General features: G+C 49.6%; 1 protein-coding gene across 1 annotated transcript in view; it reads right to left on the bottom strand.

Moving 5' to 3' along the window:
* BIRC6 (baculoviral IAP repeat containing 6) overlaps positions 1–19,516 on the bottom strand; it is a 1,973,616-nt gene that overhangs the window by 1,461,621 nt on the left and 492,479 nt on the right. The gene's annotated exons all lie outside the window — the stretch shown is intronic.

Genomic DNA, 19,516 nt, shown 5'->3' with positions numbered 1-19,516 from the left:
ATTACAAACAGTCACATGACCACTTGCCAGATTAGGGCCTGATCGGTAAACAATCCTCATGTAGTTAGAGTATCCATCAAAGAGATAGTTAGTCAAGTTTAGTCACTTGTTGTTCTTATAGATAGGTCTGCCTGCAGATTCCTCACCTCTTGAATTAATGACCAAGCAGTGCCTCCCAGGTAGGCGGTCTGGGACGATGGTCAAACCAATAAACCCTGCAGCGCAGATTCATGCTAAAAGGCAATCACCATGGATCTCAGGCAATAATACTTGGTGAAGGTGTGGACTGAAGCCCATGTTGCAGCATGGCAGATATCCAGGACAGAGACACTAAAGAACAGTGCTGAAGAAGTTGCCTTCATCCTGGTGAACAAGTTACTTAACTTCGGTAACGCATTATCTGGAAGAGACACCATCTAACAGCAGATTTCTTACCTTTGAATTTCCCAGGGGTCATTCGGCTCTGTGTGACACCATCAGCAGCGTCAGTTATGGCGTTGCGGTGCCTATATAGGCGCCACCCAGGCGCGCAGACGTCAGTACTTTTTGATATTTCAAGCCAGAAGAGCAGAGCCACAAAGTAACTGACATTGTCATGTGCATAACTAGGGCCCTGAACAGGGAAGCAACCCTAGATCTACAACATTAGTCTGCACAGCAGGGAGTCATAGGTGGGGCTGTAAGGAATCTGCAGCTAGATAGAGTCTCTACCAGATAATGCGTTACCAAAGGTAAGTAACTTGTTTATCTGATAGATACTTCTAGCTCAAGATTCCTTACCTTTGAATTAGATACCCAAGCCACACCATCCTGGCGGCGAGTTGCGGACCAGTACCTCAAACTAGGAAGTCTCTGCGGACTTGATTGTCTAGGTAGTAATGTTTGGCAAACGTGAGCAATGATGCCCAGGTTGCTGCTTGAAAGATGTCTGGGACTAGAACACCCTTAGCCAAGGCCGTAGTCGCAGCCTTTGCCCTGGTGGAATGGGCCCTTAATTCCTCAGGGGGCTGCTTCTCTGCCAGGGCAGAGCACATCTTAATGCAGAAAACGACTCAGCGAGAGATAGCCCTTTTCTAAACTGTCCTTCCCTTCTACGCTCCCACCTACCCCACAAAGAGTTGGTCGTCCACCTGGAACTCTTTTGTGCGGTCAAGGTAGAACGACAATGGTCTTTTTGGGTCAAGTCGATAGACACACTCCACTTCCTTAGAGGGATGCGGGGAAGCAAAGAAGGTGGGCAATGTGATGGACTGACCCAGATGGAATGGGGTCACAACTTTTGGCAAAAAGGAAGCTGGGTGCGAAGCACCACTTTGTCTGGAAAACACATCAGATAAGGAGGCGTGCAAGTTAATGCCTGAAACTCACTTATCCTCTGGGCAGATGTAATTGCCACTAAGAAGGCTGTATTGATGGTCAACAGCCGGAGGGGACAATAGTGTAAAGGCTGAAAGAGCGCACATCAGGTAGGTGAGGACCAAATTAAGGTCCCACTGTGGCATAACAAAGGGCGTGGGTGGAAACAAGTGAGCCAGCCCTTTTAGAAATCTATTGACAATATGAGACTTAAAGAGAGAGGTCAGATCTGGCACCACAAAAAAGCAGACAGATCAGAAAGGTAACCCTTGAGAGTTCCCGAAGCATAGTCCTGTTGGGCAAAGGTCAGAATGAAGAAAAGAACAGTAGAAAGAGAAACAGAAAGAGTGTCAATAGACCTTTCAGTACAGTACAATACAAACTTCTGCCAACAGCAGGCGTACACCGTCTTAGTGGAGGGACCCGTGGCTGCCAAAATAACGCTGCATACTTCAGGAGGAAGGTCAAATGGCATCAATCTCCACGCATGGAGGCGAAGAGGTTCGGGTGAAGGACCCTAACCTGCTGCTGCAACAGAATATCCTCCAGAAGTGGCAGCATGATTGAAGGATCGATACTCATTTTCAGAAGCTCTGGATACCAGACGCTCCTCGCCCGGTCGGAGCCACAAGAATGACCTGGGCCAGGTTGCTCCGGATCATCTTCAAAACCCTGGGCAGGAGTGGGATGGGTGGGAAGGCGTACCGCAAGCCTGAGCTCCACTCGCGACTAAAGGCGTTGCCGAGCGATAGCCGCCTTGGAAACTCCAACGCGCAGTCTTACCCATACACTTCTGGAGAATTGGTTTCTCAAATTTGTAACAATCACTGGTATCCAAGACTTTTCAAAAGCCTTGTTATTTGAGTAAATTTATTATGCCACAGGCCAGCACCCCACTCTGAAAAGAGTCCCAGATCCAGACTCCAGTACAGTTCACCATCTGCCACTTTGATTGGCAGATTAATTTCTTGGCTACAGTCTGATTTCAAAGGGCCATTCAGGGCCCTGATGTTTACAAAGAATTGCTCCTATTACATTAAAAATATTTTAAAAATGTCCCTGCCGAAGCCATTAAAGCTAGCTGGGTTGTGGAAGTTCGTAGGTGCAAAAAATAAGGTTGTGGTTCTGAAACGTTTAGGAAGCACTGGTGCAAAGCATTCCATAAAGTTATGGCTGATAGGTATGTTGAACAGGGAAAAGTGTTTTCAGTTCTGCATAAATACAGCGTTGGCAACTAGATGTAGCTGTATGGAGGTGTAGGCTAGCCCTGATTTTTGGAAATGTAGAGGGTAGAATACAATGTCTTGGAAGGCTGGTTTAAGGGAGTCTATGAGATTTGAGACAGAATAGTAGGCACATCTTTTCCAGCCAGCAGCATAGCAGGCCCTCATAGCTGGTTTGCAGGCTTCCTTGAAGATGTACATACTTTCTTGAGGTAGTTTAAAGAAACCAAATGCTGGGACTTCTGATGTAAGATTTCAAGGTTGAGTTGACTGGGGTCTGGATGTTTGACTCTGCCTTAGTTCTGTGTGAAAAGTTGCGGTTTGTTTGAGAGCTTTACGTGGGGAGCGATGGACATCTCTAGAAGGGTTAAAAATCATGGGTGTCTAGCCCATGTGGGAGCCACCAGGATGAGAGTGAGGGAAGTTTGCCCAAGCTTAATCACTACCTACGAGAGAAATAGGAGAGGAGAAAAACCACAGGTAAAGATCCATGACTAGTTCATCCACAGAGACTCACCCATAGCATAAACCCATAGATTTAGAAACCTGGAGGAGATGTTTTGGTATTTGTGTTTTCACAAGTGGCGAAGGGGTTTATTTATTGGACCCAACCAACAATGAAAGTACAGAAGTAGGATTTGTGGGTCGAGTTCCTACCTATGGACTTGTTGCAGCGTCCTACTATGCAGGTCTGCTAAGTTTTAGTCCAGCCCTGGGAAGTACTCTGCTAGGTGTATCCAAGTGTGAATCACCCAATATTGACAGTTAACAGGAGCATGTGCGTGTTGCTGGAGTTAATACATGGCGACCATATTGTCTGCCCGTACGAGGACTAGCTTGCCCTGAACGTCCGTAGAAACTCCTTGAGAGCTACGAGGATGGACAACAGTTTTAGGAGCCCTCGTTGATGAGGTTGCCACTGACCCTGGACTGTCATCTTTTTTAGGTGATGTGCCCCCCCCCCCCCCCCAATCGGTTAGGGTGATGTGTCTGTAGTAATGGTCACCGGAGGGATTAGGTCCATAAAGGGCCTGCCCTAAGTGTTGGCCCTTAACACTAGATCCTCCCAAAGACCTTCCACTTGTGACCACTGTGTCATGAGACACTCAGGTAGCAGATGCATATGAATCCTGGCATGTGGAGCTATGGCTATGCAGGAGTGCATAATCCCCAGGAGATGCATTACCGTTCTAATTGTGAGAGATCGATGTGGCAGAAAAAGAGGTTGTAGCTGCTGAAATGCAAACACCTTTTGATCAATTGGTTACTCCTTGGTAGGGACTGCATTTAGGGTTGACCCTAGAAAGGGCTGGAGCTGAAGAGGCTGGAGATGGGATTTAGCAGCATGGGCAGTAAATCCCAATCTGCGGAGCAGGGAAACAGCAGCCTGAATGTGGGCCAGGCATTCCTGCCTGCTAGCACTCTTGATCATCCAATCATCTAGGTAAGGGAACACATGCGTAACCCATCTGAGGTGGGCAGTTACCACTGCTAGACACTCGGTGAAGACCAAGTGGTAGTATTGGTCCCTTACCGTGAAGCGGTGGTAGCACCTGAGAATGGTTACACAAAAGTAGGCGCCCTTTAGGTCTAGTGTGGTCATGAAGTTGTCTTGCTGTAGGAAGGAAATAACATCCTGCAAGGTGTTCACATGGAAATGTTCTGAGAGCATGCATTTGTGGAGTGGATTGAGGGAGCCATTCTTATTGAGAATGAGGAAGTAAAGGGAGTAGATGCCTCGGCCCAATGTTCCTGGGGCATTGGCTCTTTGTTTCTTTTACGAGGAGCGCCTCAATCTTCTCTTGTAACAGATAAAGAGGTTTGGGACTAAGGGTGTGTGGGCGAGTTAGTAGGTTTGGTGGAGTTCTAAGCAATAACCGTCCTCAATAATTGATAGACCCCAGCAGTCTATGGTGATGGTCTTCCAGCAAAGGAGAAAACCCTAAAGACTCCCCCAAGTGGGTGCTGTGTGATCATGGAGGATCTGGGAGTAAGTCTGTGTTCGGAGGCAGAGGCTCCCTTACCAGGAGTGCCTTTGCCTCTGCATTTGTTGGAGTTGTTACCGGAGTATAGAGAAGGGGTTTACTCCTCTGGCTGTGGCATCAGCTGCTTCATGGGCACAACATATGGTGGAGCTAAAGATGGTTTTGCCCTTACAAATCCTCTCTTCCTCCCATTTCCTGAAATCGTAGGGATAGTGCTTCAATAAACCCTTCATCCCACTGTGCCCTGCCATAGAGAGCAAGAGGCCAACCAAATTGGTGATACACCAATGCATGCAGGCCTGACAGCTACCCTCTTCCTCACTGCATCTATACACTTGCTCTCCTTATCAGGCTTGGTAGCCTCACCGGACACTTGAGCAGCAGTGCATCTGCAGGCGAAATGTACCACTAGGGAGTCTATGACCCTTCATGTATGTGAGGCCAGAGAAAGAAGGTTTACATTTTTTCTCCACCCTAGGTGTGAACATCCGAGCTTTTACCGGCTCCTTCAAGGTGTCGGGAAAGTCCTGTGCATCTCTTCAACATTAGGAAGAAATCAATGGAGTGTTCCATTTTAGAGAGCATCTCCACTAGGAAGCGGTTGAACTCAGAACTGGTGTGCATTTCTACTTTAAGGTATGCAGTTGCCTGCTGTATAAATCCATGGTACGCTGCGGTGTTTTCAGGAGATGGGGGGGGGGGGGGGGGGGGGGGGGGTGCTTGTAGGCTAGCCTAATTTTATTGAGCAAAGTCACTGCGGTACCTGTAAAGTTCTTCCCCCTGCAGGGATGTATGAAAATCTGCGTCTGTATATCTTTGATCTGCTCCTGAAGACTCTGGAGGATGGCCTGTTGGGTTGGAGTTTTTTGATCGGACCGTGGAATGAGGTCTAGTCTTCAATGCTGGATTCAGCACCGAAGGAGCCAGAGATACTGAAAGGGCTTTCAATTTTGAAGGGTGCATCGGAGTCTCGGTGCAGAAAGGCTTCCTCAGACTCGAAGTCCGATGGAGAGCGGAGCTCTTGGCTGGATCCCATCTTGGCTCTGATGCCTCGTGCTGACCGGAGCATAAAGGGGGCGGTCTAAACTCAGCCCTGGCAAAGTATAAATCAAGGAGTACTTGGGCTGTGAAGAAAAAGCGATTGGCAAAAGCATGCAAGAAACACCACTTGGTTGCCCAGCAGATGCCATGTAAGAATGCCGTGTCAAAGCAGCCATGATCCAAGAAGAGCAGGTACAAATTTCCTTACAAGGATATTACTTGGCTAAGGTACAGAAGGTCTTGATACAAAAGACAATCCTTTGAAGTCACTATGGGGGCCCTGGGTTCAAGATGCAGGTCCAGTCATTCACTCAGGCAGCAGAGCAACAGAGTAGCAGTTGTTCTTACAGAGCAGCACAGCAGTCCTTCGTAGTCTTCCACAGGTCCAGATGTGTACTTACGAGTTTGGTTCGAGGGTCTAATATTTTTCAACCATCAAGGGGGAATGAAGCCAGAATAATACATCTCATGATTTAGGAATTCTTTTATATTTTTTAAAGAATTCACCCACTAGGATACTCTAGTGGCATGCTTCATCGTTGAATCCTCACTCAGAGCACCTAGTGTGTCTGGGTGGGCTCAACCTCCTGGAGGAGTGGGTTCTTTAAAGAAGATTTTCAGTGAGATATGAGGGAAGTTTAAAATTACCTCAAGTCTCCAGGTAAAACTTTTAAATTATTTTTATGGTTACTTGGGTAAGGTTACAAACAGGAGGGATTTCAAATAGGCATAAATTACTGGTCCCCTAAATTAGCTACATAACAGGTCTACATGTTTCAACCACTTAAGCCCAGGCCGGAGCTGGTGGCTTTCGTCAAAACCTCAATAGAGATCCCTGGGAAAAGTGTAGGAACACTATTACACAGGTTATACCTTACGCCCTCGCAATTCGCGATGTATATGTTTTGTTGTAGTATAAGTGGTGAAAATAAAGATTCATTCATGCATTTCACAAACTTACGTGCATCTTGAGTTCAATTTGCCTGGTACCTCTAAGTCCAAAAGAATCATCCCACAACAGAATAAAGAAAGGGGTAATGAATACTGTTTCTAAGTGCACTGATCTAGAAACCGGATGCCATCTCAACACTCGTGAGCACTGCAGGCATTACATCTTCATGGTGTGAATTAGAAAGCAGCAGAGAAATGGTTTAGCATGCATAAAAACAAATGTCGGAGTGTGAGCTGTCAGAGCTATGCTATCTATCTTGCTTGGCAGGTATGAATATCACGCGCATTCTAACATAGTAACATTGGTTCAGAAGTGTTAAGAAAGTACCCCACGGGGAGGAGCCTAGCGCGCATCCAAGATGGTCGCGTGAGCACAGGGCTCCCCGGACCCTTTCTGCTCCTCGGAATATATCCTGAGACTATCCTGATTTGGTTTATGGAATCTGGGAGATGAAGACCAGCTGATCATATATCTCTTTTTAAAACTCTAATCGGACCTGGGAATCCTGAGTTGTCGTCGTCGGAACTTTTGGGACCCACCCGACGGAGGTGGCCGGGGTGAAGGTGACCCGTGGGGCCGGGCTGCAATTGAACAACAGCGGCCTCAGCGCGGTGCCAGTTGCCGATTCAGCACTTTCGGTTTCGGTTTTGGCCTTCAGGAGATCGGCTGGCGTGCGTGCACAAGGTGGCGAGGTGCCTCCTGGGCCTCTGCCCGAGGCTTGCTTCCATCTGCTACTGGTGGGCTTAACGCCTCCGACCCCTACATTGACAGTTTGTGGTCCTTTTGCTGACGCTCACACACCTTTTGATCGGAGGTCCCATTGAGAGACGGCGCTCGCATGGCGGGCAAAGGGGGTCCGGAGGGGCGCAAGACCAAGGCTTCTCTGCGCGGGGGAGCGGTCCAGAGCAACAACATGGACCGCTACACCCAGGGCAGGGGGTCCCCCGGCGCTGCTGGCCTCTCCCCGGATGCTGCGGGGGGAGGCACGACCGTCTCTGCGGAACTTTCCCTGCAGGACATTATGGGCGCCATCGAGGGCATCAGGGAAACCATCGCGACGCAATATGAGGCCCTGGCCCGTAAGATCGACACTGTCGCGATCGATGTCACCCTGATTCGGGCAGACCTCTCCAAAACCAACGAGAAGGTCCAGGCCCTTGATACACGGACCTCCACCCTGGGTGCGGAGGTGTCGGATCTGCGGGCCGCGCTTGGGGACATTAGAGTGGTCAACGACCATATGGCCCGGCGGCTTGAGGACTTCGAGGGACGGGCCCGACGCAACAACATCCGCATCATTGGTGTACCGGAGTCCTCCGACGGCCGCCCGGTGGACCTCGTGGTCGAGGAACTTATCCTGCAACAGCTGTCCCCGGTTGGCCTAAGCAAATTCTTCGCCGTGGAGCGGGCCCATCGAGTTCCGGGCGGCCGGCCGCGGCCGGGGGCCCCCCCGAGGCCTATCGTGGCTAAACTGTTCCACTACAGGGACCGCGACGCTATTCTGCAGGCTTCACGGACCCGTGGCCCGGTCCGCTACGAGAACTCGACCATCAATTTTTATCCGGACTTCACGCAACTGGTCCAGAAACAGCGGATGGGATTCCAAGGGGTGAAGCGCCGTCTCCGCGAGCTAGGCCTGAAGTATTCGATGATCTACCCGGCGAAACTCCGAGTGGAGCATGGAGAGCGGACAGCCTTTTTTGACTCTCCTGTGGCCGCAAGTGACTGGCTGGACTCGCTGCCGGACGGGGGTGGCCGGCCCGGGCCCTCTGGGGGCACCGCAGGTGACGGGTCCCCTTAGACTGACATTTGGTCCTTGCTTTTGCGGTTTTGCACTGTACAGTTGGGTCTTACTTCTTTTGCACACTGTGTCTTACCAGGACCCGTGAGGGGTGCGGGCGGGTTCGGGTCCCTTTCCTCCTCCGGGGTCTTTTTGTAGAATGGGGTTAGGGGGGCGACAGGCACACTGCAAGTTGGGGGGGGTCATTGGCCCGCAGGGGTGCAGGGTGGGGGGAGTTGGACTTGGGGTGGGGTTGGGGGGGAAGAGGGGTTGTTTTGTTGTGTGTTTTTTGTTTACAGGGCGAGGTATTGATTTTTGTCCATATTTGGGAACCGTGCTGCGGGCTGGGGGCCTCTTGATCTATTGGAGGGGATGGGGGGAGACGGGTTGAGGCTTATGTCATGGAACGTCAATGGGTTGGGGGACCGTATTAAGCGGGGTGTTGTACTGCAATATTTGCGTCGTGTGACTCCTGATGTGGTGTTTCTCCAGGAGACGCACTTGGTCGGCAATGTCTGCCATGCGATGAACAGGGGGGGATACCGCCTCGTAGCCCATTCTGGTTTCACAACTGGCTCCAGGGGGGTGGGCATTCTCCTGCGAACCTCCCTTCCGGTGGAGATCACGAGGATAGTCTCGGATGACAGAGGGCGCTATGTGTGTTTGATTGGGAGGTGGGAGGGGCAGCCCCTTACCCTGGTCTCAGTCTACGTCCCCCCGGGCCTCCAGAACTCCACCTTTACTGACTTGGGTCGAATGCTGCTTGACCTTCCGGACGGCCTCCTGCTCATGGGCGGGGACTTTAATTCTGTGGTTTCGGGTGAACTGGATCGTCACCCACCAAGGACCCTCCCCGCTGCCCAGTCATGGCTGGGTGGGATGTTGGAGACCTTCGGCTTGGTGGATAGTTGGAGACTAATGCATCCGACCCAGTGTCAGTTCACCTTTCATTCGGGGGCGCATGGGAGTCTCTCCAGGTTAGACTACTTCCTTATGCCCGCGGCGCAGACTGGTCGGATTCGAGAGGTCAGACACCTGGCGCGTGGTATCTCCGACCATTCTCCGCTGTGGCTTCTCTTTGACACCGGGTCGCGGTCCGCAGGGCGGATAGCTCCTATTAACCCCTGGTACCTGCGGGACCCTGCGACTCGTGACAGCCTGGTTAAGGCCATGGACCAATACTTCAGTGAAAACGAGGGGTCGGTGTCGTCTGCGTTGTCCCTTTGGGAAGCCTTTAAAACTGTGATACGCGGACACGCCCTCGCCCAGATAGTGGTGGCCAAGAAGGTTAGGAGCGAGGCGGTGGTGAAGCTGGAGACTGACATCTCGGGGTTGGAATCGGCCTTGGAGGCGAATGTTACTCCGGACGGGCTACATGCCCTTAGCCTGAAACAGTTCGAATATAGGTCCCTGGTCACTGACGCGGCCAAAACTATGTATAGGGAGCAGCAGGGCCGATTGTATGACGCGGGGGACAAGGCGGGAAAGTTGATTGCGTGGCTGGACAAAAAGGAGAGAGTGAATCGTGTTGTCCCCGAGTTGCGTGCCGCGGATGGTGTGTGTGTGACTGAGCCGGATGAGATTGTGGAATGTTTCGCTGACCACCTCCGGGCGGTGTACTCCCCGGTGACTGACAGAGATGAGGATGACTCTCGCCTCCTACTGAGAGATATAGCTCTGCCCGGCCTGTCCGTTGAGGACCGGGAGCGGCTGGACGCCCCCTTGTCGTCGGATGAAATAGCGACCGCGATCCGTTCCCTTCGCTCGGGCAAGGCTATGGGTCCTAATGGTCTGCCCATTGAACTATACAAATTGCGTCCTGATAAGCTTGCGCCCTTCCTCAGCCGCATGTTCCGCGACTCTCTTGCGGCGGGTTCCCTTCCGGCCGACCAGCGCTTGGCCACTATAGTCGTTATCCCCAAGGAGGGCAAGCCGCGAGACCGCTGTACTTCTTACCGGCCTATTTCACTGCTCAATGCGGAGCCTAAAATCCTGGCGAAAGTCCTGGCCAGTCGATTGTTGAGTGTCGTGTGCGACCTTATTCATCCGGACCAATGCGGCTTTATCCCGCACCGTAACACCGCTCTTAACTTGCGGCGTCTTCACGGTGCCCTTGCCAGGGCGGAGTTCCTCTCCGAACCGGCCGTGCTGGTTTCTTTGGATGCCACGATGGCCTTTGACACTATTGAGTGGCCATTCCTCTGGGCCGTCTTGGATAAATTCGGCTTTGGAGAGGGATTTATTGGCTGGGTGAGGCTCCTTTACACGGGACCCATGGCGCAAGTGGTGGTGAATGGGCGGGTCTCTCGGCCCTTTGCCCTCGGCAGGGGCACGAGGCAGGGGTGCCCGTTGTCCCCGTTGCTTTTTGCTCTCGCCCTGGAGCCACTCGCTGCCTGGCTCCGTTGGGAGCCCTCGCTTAGAGGGATCCGGTGGGGCCCGGGCTTCGAAGATCGGGTCTCGCTGTATGCGGACGACATTCTCCTGTATCTCACCTCACCGCGGCAGTCACTCAACGTCCTCTTTGACGTTCTGACCTCCTTTGGGAATAATTCGGGTCTCACGATCAATTGGTCTAAATCCTGCGTTTATCCCATCTCTGGTGGTCCTCCTCTCCTGCCGCCTCGGCTCCCGATTCAAATATCTCTGAGTGGCTTTAAGTACCTGGGGATATACGTTTCGCTGGACCCGGTGGCTCGCTATGAGCAGAATCTCCTGCGTCCACTTCGGCGACTGCGGGAGGACACGGCCCGGTGGTGCAGGCTGCCCCTGTCCCCGCTGGGTCGGGCCGCGCTGTTCAAAATGATGTCCCTTCCCAGGTTCCTCTATGCACTCCAGAACTCCTTCGACGTTATCCCAGTGGCCTACTTTCGGGAGGTGGAGAGCCTGCAGAGGAGACTGGTGTGGGACGGGCGGGCGCGTATTGCTCTTGCCAAGCTCACTCTCCCCTGGTATGACGGGGGCATCGCGCTTCCTGACATTCGCAGGTACTATTGGGCCTCGCAGCTATCTGCCATTAACCACGCCACGTATGCGCCCGGCTTGAATCCGGCGTATGAGATGGACAAGTTCCTGCTTCCCGGCGGGAACTATAACAGGGCACTTTATTCCCGCCTGGCTGGCCGGACCCTTACGGGTCCTACTAAGATTGCTGTGCGGACCTGGAGGGCTGCCACTGCGGCCATGGGCTGGAGTGAGCGATTAACATGTGCTACTCCCTTGTTTGCCTCCGACCGCCTGGGCAGCTTGTGGACCACGAAGGGGTTTGACCAGTGGGACACGATTGGTATCAGCAAAGTGGGAGACCTGTGGCACAAGGGCGCGGTCAAGACTTTCGCGGTGCTCCAGGCCGAATACGAGCTGACCGACAGGGAGTTCTTCCGCTACGCCCAGGTTCGACACGCCCTGCTCTCGGTCTTCGGGGAGGGGACCAAGATCCCTGTTTCCTCGCCCCTCGAGGACCGCATACTTGACGGACATGTCCCTGATAGTACTATTTCTTTAATTTATAAAAAATTAATTAATCACCGGGCGGACCTTTTTGTGCGCCTTCGGGAGGCTTGGACTGGGGATGGGGTGGAATTGGACGACGAAGATTGGCAGTCTGCACTGTCGTCCCCCAAGGAGGTTGCCATTCCGGCTCGTCTCCGGTTGGTACAACTCAAGATTCTCCACCGGGTGTATGTGACGGGTCCTCGCTTGGTCTCGATGGGATTTTCCGACGACGGGCTCTGTAAGCGAGGCTGTGGGCTCAGCGCCACCTTTCTTCATATCCTTTGGGAGTGCCGCGAGGTGGCGGACTACTGGCGCCGGGTCCACACGGTTATGGGACAGGTCACTGGGGTTGTGCTGCTGCCGGAGGTGCGTCGCTGTGTCCTGAATGTGTGGGAGCCCAATGACTACAGCGCGGCTCAGACTCGGTGGGCGGCCCTAGGGAACATGATTGCCAAGAGGGACATAGCGCAACTTTGGGGCGCTCAACGGCCGCCCACCGTGTCAGTATGGAAGGAGAATATGGACTGGTGTATGTTTAGGGAGAAGACAGTGTATGTGGCCCGTGGCAAGCCGGGGGCATGGGGTAGAATTTGGGGGCAATGGAACGCGTACCGCGGAGGCATCTGTACGCCCCCCCTGGTAGACACTGATATCGCCATGTCCCCCTGACCCTTGATGGCTCCTGGCGCCTTTTGGAACAACTACATATGGACGTTCATCTCCCTTGACCCCCTCCCCCCCCCCTCCGTCCCCGGCCTCCCGGTACTCCTCTCTTTAGCGGTTTGCTCAATTGTCCTGACTGGAGTTTCCCGGGGGGAGCCTGACCCGCACTGGTTTCCCTCATAACTCGCCTTTTGTTTTTTATTGTTTGTCTTTTTGTTTTTGTGATTGTTGGACTTACGCTTCCTGTTCCTCGAGAACTATCTGAAGCCACTGCGGGGCAGTGCCCTGGGATCTGATTGTAGCCTTGATATGTGTAGATTTCCTTCTGTACCTAGCGGCCGGCCCGGGTGGTTGTAGGCCCGTACTTGTAACCGAATTATTGCTCAATAAAACTTTTTCAAAAAAAAAAAAAAAAAAAAAAACAGAAAGTACCCCACAGGGGGCTCTTAAAGGCTACATAGGGTGTATTGGAGAACAGACCCAGTAGATATACAATGCACCAAAGGTCATCGGGACTCGAGGTATGACCGAGCTCCACACCCCCCAGTACTCACCGCGTTGGGGACTCCCTGCTTCCTACTGCTACTGCAGGCATAATCCACTCCTTTGAGCTGTGAGTCCTGCGTCCGCTGTCAGTTGCTGCGGGATGTCCCTGGTGACGAGGAGTCGGCTTGATCGAATCCACGAGCTTCAGGCACTGCCTCCGCTGTCGCTCGCTGCAGGGGGCCCTGTTGTCGAGGAGTTGGAGGATTGATGAGGGAGGCTGGAGGTCCAGCTGCTCAGTGCCTTCGCGTTACCTCGTCACGTCTCCTAAACACGACACCGACATAGGTTGTGGTTTGAGCATTTTGGCTGCACTGATCACCGGGATAGGGACTGACATGCCGCTCCTTGAGTACTTTGTCTTGGCTGGGCATTTTTCGGGCTTCGCTTCCCGATCAAATTCATTGGCAGCCATTTGCTCTCCCAGCAATCAGCCATTTTGTACCTCCCGAGAAACAGATTTAGAAGCCAGAGAAATAGAAGAGGCTGCTCTTGTGTGTCTTTAAACTATCCAGACTACAGAAACAAAGCTAGAAGAAGTCGAAATAGAAGAGGCACCCGCTAATCTGCTATGTCCTGAATCTCTCCTGAGTGTCACTGAAATAAAAAGAGGAATGATGTATCCTACTCAAGTGACAGCCATCTTGGATAGGTCAGTATATTACTAAAGCCTATCCACTAGAATGCATTACTCTCCTTCCAATGTCTAAACCTTATACTGCTTATGTCAATTTCATACCATGCCCTCCAACAGTGGCTGCTTATCCTAACAGCACAAAATGGAGGGAGCTTTAATGTGGAAAGTGAGTAAGATGTTTAAGAGCGCTTAGAGGTGGACATTGGGACCAACCTTCTCCCCCTGACCCTTGCCGTTACCTTCTTGCCTTGAACACTGCCTGCTCCCGTGAATGCTTAGAGGCGGACACTGCCCACCAAGCTTCTCCTAGAGTATTGCCGATTCCTTCCTGTGCTAAACACAGCTTGCTCACCTGAACTCCTACATCATCACCATGACCACACCAATAAATGGCACACCTTTAGTAGGTACACAGAACATAAAGATCTCTTCACTCTATCACATGGTTCCGTGACCCTTTCTGTCTACGTTTTATTTCTCTTAGTCAACAATTGTAAGAAGCCCGGATATGGATCCAAAAGCCTCAAGATCTATCCTAACGAATTTGGAGCAGTCTAACAACAATGCATATACAATTAATACCTTCCTAACTTAAAAAAGAACGCATCCAAAACCTTAAAACTCAGAATCCTAAATTCGCACCCAGAAACCCTTATTTCAGATCCCTACTTCTGCATTAAAAAAGCTGCGACAATAAGCGATCTTATCTTCTTAACGAAAAGACTTGATCAATGGAGGTTGGCACTTTACTCACTGCCCTAAATCATCAAATCCAAGAAAACTTCTAATGGACTTGGACTTCGGTTGCCTCCTCACCTTCCTTACAGAATAGAAGCAACCATCTCCTTTTACAACAATAGGACTATCCTTATCCAATCTTCAGACTGCAACCTGGACATCTTTGACAATATTTTCCCCATCAAAAACACAGTGTCTAGCAATGAATCCTCACCCTCCCAAGGTCATCCTAGGTCCTCAGACAACCCTCAAAATGTGTCATCTCACAAGCTCGACATCTCTGCTGACCCTACCCCTTTCCTGCTCCGCCACAGGGACCTTCGTACCCAATAGCAACTCTTCTATGACATTAGGTGAGTCAGAATCCTTCTCTTGCAATCACCAAACTTGTCTGTACACTCAACACTCTTCTAGAGCAATGAGCTCTGAGTCACTAAGCCCCATAAGGCACACCATCGCCCCATCTACAACCCTGACCACCATGCACACTGTTGCGGACACTACTATAGTGCCTAAGACTCTCACCATAGATAAACCGATGTCACACCCATATTCTGATCTCCCCTAACAGCTAGCAACGTGATTTCTACGACCCCAGTGCTTCTTAGTGACCAGGTGCTACTCTTCCTACAAACTTCATGCACTTCACAACACTACCTTGCATCCACAGGTTCTGCTGACCAGCATCTCTCTAACCTTCCCTCCCCATACTCGCCCCCCTTCTCCCAGCCCCTGTCCCAAAATACCGAGAACCCGTTCCCACACAGCATTAGAATCCAGAATGGACAAGATTTCTCTTGCCCTTCAACAACTTCAGGTGGATGTCCAAATCCCATTAGACCTCATCTCAGAGTTATCTGATAATCAGAGGTTAAGTTGGTCTCCGAATAATGAGTGCCACAACCACACACATCTCTCTCTCTAACTCTTGCTCCAGGCTTTCTGCACGCCCTACACCCATTGGGACCTCACCACCAGTGGGCTATACACACCAAAGATGGAAAACTTCACCCCACCCTAATGATGCCTCTCAGCCATTCAGAGTACAGGACCCACTGCATGACAGGGATAATATATCCCTATTACTCTCATATGACACAACATACACCGTTAACACAGATAACATGTGCCAAATTGAAGCAATCCACTTGGACCGGTTCAGAGAACCATGGGTAAACTCCAGATCCTTAAATAATAATAACCTCACTCGAGTTCCCACCACTATGCCTACCTGACATTATTCCAAACAACAGCATAAATGCATGCTTCTCAACTGCAGATAAGCAGTACAACATGCTGCAGACATTGCTGCCCTAATCCTTGGTCATGATACTGACATCCTAATGCTGACGGAAATCTGGTTAAACGATTCATCTGCACCAATTCTTAACAAACTAGTGCCCCTTAGCTACGACATCATTAGGCTAGATAGATCTAGTGGACAAGGAGAAGGTATTGCATGTATACATCATAACAAGCTATCAGTTAAACAACTACAATCTGATTCCTTGTTGTCATGCGAATACCTGTGCATTGAGGTTTCATGTAACAACAGGTAAGCATGCAAATTCCACACACTCCACCACCCTTCATGAGATAACCTCCATTTCATAGAATAAAACATGGAAATCATCTCAACAAACGCGGAGTGTCACCGCATCCAGATCTTCCTCTGAGACTTTAACGTCCACTGAAATTACACGAATGACTCCTCAGTCAATAGCCTCAAATCCTTCTTAGTAGACCTCAACTTCATTCAAATATGTGATAGCCCTACTCACATCAAGGGAGCTACCTTAGATCTGGTCATCGGTAAGGTCAACTCCATTCATCTTGTATCTATCGCCCATTGTGACTGGACGGACCACCATTGCATCTCCTTACTCGTCACAGAATCTGTGAGAGCTAATAAAGTTCAGCTAAAGAAACTCAGACACTGACGAAGAAGTCTGCGTACCATTAACTTGAATGATCTGTCATCCCTCAGTGATAACATTCTGCCCACGCCTCTGGACACGTCTGATATCCGTGACCTTACACACCACTATAATCGCTGGATGACTAACATTTTAGACTTAGTTGCACCTCTAAAGCTAAAAAGAATGTCCTCCAAAATCTCCAAACCTTGGTACAATGGTAGTCTAAATACAGAAAGAAGAAATCTGAGACTAGCAGACCGATTGTGGAGATCCTCTCCCTGCCTTGAACATCTCACTCAGCTGAGATCTTTGAGAAATATATATAACAAACGCCTTAGATGCTCTACAACTAGTTACTTCACAAACCAACTAGGGCAAGCCAAAAACTGATCAAAATTGATTTTGAACTCATTAAGCTTCAAACAGTCAACCTAACCCTCCCTAAATGGAACACTGTCAGCAGCTTAACTGTGAGGAGTTTGCCGCCTTCTTCCGTGAAAAGACAACAAAGACAGAACTGAAAATACGGTCAGCTTTGGAGAATCTACCCACCATCCCTCCAGGTTTGGAGTGGCACCAGTTGCTCTGGTTCTCCCCCCCAAAAACAATGCTTCCTGGAGCCTATTCAAAACGTTGTATGAAAGCACTATTCTCTAAACTCTTGCTGCAACGAAACTATCCATTCACTTCAGTGATCGCTTGCCATCAAACGTCTTCAATGAGATCAGATTATCCAAGCTCCCTCTATGGACAAAGATAATTAATTCCTCTACGTCAAGGTTCTATATTCAGGATTGCCTAAAGTCTAGGCAGGTCACGCCTCTTCTATAAAAAAAAAAAAACACGACTGTAGATCACACTAGCATTCACAATTTGTCCAATTTCCAACATTCCTACTCTGGCAAAACTCCTCGAGAAATGTGTCCACACCCTACTATGCAGCCACATAGAACAATTCCGACTGCTAGACCAATTCCAATACGGCTTCCGTCAGGGTCATAGCACAAAATCCACTCTCACTCACATTGTTGATGATGCGCTAAGAATTCTGGATCAAAATGAATCATGCCTTCTGATCCTCCTCGACCTATCGTCAGCTTTTGATACGGTTAAATATGACAGGCTAATCGATCTCCTGGAACATAGAATGGGGCTATCAGGGACTGTGCCAAACAGGTTCTCCTCATTTCTACACAATAGAACCCAAAGATTCAAGGTGAATCAGTCTCTGTCTAATCCCTCACTGCTCACTCAGCGGGTGCCACAGGGGTCCACGCTCTCACCCCTTCTCTTCAACCCTTTCATGGAGTCTCTAACAGAAATTCTGAAATTGTCCAACATCCACTATCACATGTATGCCGATGATACCCAACTGTACCTGAAAGTCTCCTCTTCAGAGGACATCAGGTCCCTCAATTCAGCACTTCAGAAAATGCAAAGTTGGCTAATCCTTAATCACCTGAAATTAAACACTCTCAAAACAGAATTCCTCCTAATCGCCCCGTCCAAACAGTCTCCAGACATCGAAGAATGGATTAATCAACTAACATCTCTCAACTGCATTCCAAACATCGATTCCACAAGCTTTTTGGGAATAATGCTAGATAAGCGACTAAACATGCAGAAGTACATTAGTGCTCTCAACAAAAGGAGCGAACTTCCAATTGAGCATCCTCAGGAAAATAAAACCGTTCCTATCCCACAACGACTTCCAGGCTGTAGTGCAAGCCCTAGTGATCTCTAAACTGGATTATGGAAACGCAACCCTCTGTGGCCTTCCCAGATCGAAGATAGTGCCACTTACTCTCAACTACGCTGCAAGGCTCACTACAGGCTCAAAACGTAACAATCACATCACGCCTGAGTTGAAGTCACTAAAGAGGCCCCCGTATGAAGCAAGGATACATCTAAAAATGGCATGCATGACCCACAAAGCTTTACATTTCAACACTTCAATATACCTTGCACATAAACTTGAGCTCTCTAAGGGGTTCCAGATCCTTTAGGGACTCCAGCACCTTACTGCATAAGCCAAAGAAATACCATAAAAAGAAAACCTACATCCGAGCATTCTCGGGTATTGCTCTGAGAATTTGGAATTCCCTGTCCCCTGAAATAAGACTAAATATTTCCACAGCTTCCTTCTAAAGGAAGTTAAAGCGAAACTGTTGAAGAAATTTCTGGTCTAGATCCCCAGCTCTCCAGGCACCCTAGGACTCGCTTGTTTATATTTGTCTATATTGAACTGTTATGATTGTATTTTGCCCGGTTGGTTTACTGTTACTACTTCCTGTACCTTCCTGACTGCCAATCTGTAAAGGTGCTCAGATCCCCCAGGGGTCATGTTTGAGCTACATAAAACTTCAAAAATAAAATACAAAAATAAATGCAGAGTTTAAGAGGAAAATGAGATGAGGAACATTCAAAAAGTAAGCGTCCTCCCCTTGTGGCTGCCCGCACTTACTTAGTCGATGGTTCTACCCAGCGGTTGTACCCAACATGACCTCCTATCCCTACATTCTATGGTCTGGGTCTGTCAGAAGAGGTCAAAATGACAAACTAGTGTGTTCAAACAAGGCTCCGCCCCTTATATGTCCATAGGGCATTGTGGCTCTGCCCCTTGTGTGTGCGGTAGCGTCAATGTCCATTTGCAAGCCTGTCAACATTGTTGGATGTTTTGAGGAAAAAGACAACATGGAACCGCTTAGAGGCCGTAAAAGGGCAAGTATCAAAGTGTAAAAGTACCACAAAAAAAAATTATCGACCCCAGCGAAAAGGTGTGATAAGAACACCAGAGATTTTAAATGGGCCCTAAAGTGGCACTGCAATATATTAGCACCAAATAATGTGTTAGAAAATGAATATCAATGTTAATACTACAGAGTCTGTTTCCCACCAAAGAGAGTTTATATAGTACAAAGATCATTCATTCTCACTAAGGCAGGTAATAAATTATAGGGTTGCCCTTATGCTGGTGTTCCTAGTGCAAAATGATAAAAGGTAGGAGAGTCCTATGAGCCCATAGCTCGGTATAGAGATTTTAAACATGTATGTAACAAAACATGACACTGGTCGCTAAGGTGAGATCAGGAGTGCAGATGGTGTATAGATTAGTCCATGTTGTGACAGTGTCACGCAGGAGTGTATATTATGTATTGTAGATGTATAGCCACTCATTTATTAAGGG

The sequence above is a fragment of the Triturus cristatus genome, chromosome 6 (assembly GCF_964204655.1).
Source record: "Triturus cristatus chromosome 6, aTriCri1.1, whole genome shotgun sequence".
NCBI lineage: Eukaryota > Metazoa > Chordata > Amphibia > Caudata > Salamandridae > Triturus > Triturus cristatus.
Note: the sequence above shows the minus strand (reverse complement) of the source record. Positions and strands in the feature narration are given on the sequence as shown.